Raw genomic sequence first — 1,374 nt, forward strand, 5'->3', positions numbered from 1 at the left:
TCTATAGTAGAATGTCTATAATGAATAAGAGGAAAAATGTATTGAGAGTAAAATTAAGTGAAGAATGAAAGAAGCTGCCTCTCAGTAACAGGAATTTAATTTCAGACATAAACCTGAAAAGTTTACACTATTTGCTGACTATTAAAGCTAATTCTTTGGAGTCTGTCAGATAGATTGGTATCACTCATGGCTCTCAAACTAACCATTCCTACCTACTTCTATCTGCTCCATTTTTAAGTTATGGTTAAAACTGAGTCTAAAATTAAGGCTTAAAGAAATGAAAAACAATTAGCTGTAAACTGGGAAATTCTAGGAAAATCTTCATAACATTTGGAGTTGAAATTGAATCGTCAGTGGAATGGGACCCTTCTTTGTTTGTCCTATGTGAGCTGATGTATGATGGAAGTAGTATAATGCAGAGGTTAAGTTTGAGATTTGGGGAACCAAACAGGCCTGGATTGATTCCTGACTTTGACACTTAGTAGTTGTGCAGCCTTGGACGAGTCATTTATCCTTAGTAGCTTTGTCTATAAGATGGATATAAGATAGTATATCGCATAGATAAATAAGGTGATGCCTACAATGTACTTACAACTATTCCAGACACATAGTGAGTTATCCACAAATAAAACTGTTCTCAATAAATATACTGTAATTATCATATGGCTTTTAAAAATCCACTTGACTTCAAATCAGACCTAATACACTTTAGCCATAGCATTTTTTCTCATTTTGAATGAAATAGGTTTTCCATGTGCAGTTTTTCTTACACAGTATGTTGCCGAGTTTCAAATTATAACTCTAACATTAAAAAATACCCCCAAAAGATGGTCTAAAAAGAATGAGAAAAAAAAAGAACATCAAGAATTTTTTAAAATACATTCAAAACAAGGATATTTTTAATGAGTTAAAAACTCCCTCAAAAAAAAAAAAAATGCAAACCCAGATGGTTTGATCAGTTAGTTATACTGTAATGGTATCAGCTCAATACCAAAACTTGAAAAAAATGCATACGACAAAGGAAAATTATAGACTAGTCTGTCTCATGAATTCAGTTTAAAGTCCTAAACAAAATATTAACAAACATAATGGACAAAAATCTATAAAGAATAACCATCAATACCAGGGTGAGTTTATCCCAAGAATGATTTAATGTTAGAAAATCAGCTAATGTAATTCAATTCACTAAAAAATAAAAGAACAAAATCATGATTATCCTAGTAGATGCAGAAAAAGTATTTCCTAAAACTAACACCCATTCATGATTTTTTAAAACTCTTAATAAACCACACATAGAAAGAAGTCTACTTAAGGGTTTTCTACCAAAACATAAACAAACAAACAAAAACTTTAGTAAATATCACATTTAAAGAT

This window comes from Pteropus medius, unplaced genomic scaffold (genome assembly GCF_902729225.1).
Source record: "Pteropus medius unplaced genomic scaffold, Ma_sr-lr_union100, whole genome shotgun sequence".
Lineage (NCBI taxonomy): Eukaryota > Metazoa > Chordata > Mammalia > Chiroptera > Pteropodidae > Pteropus > Pteropus medius.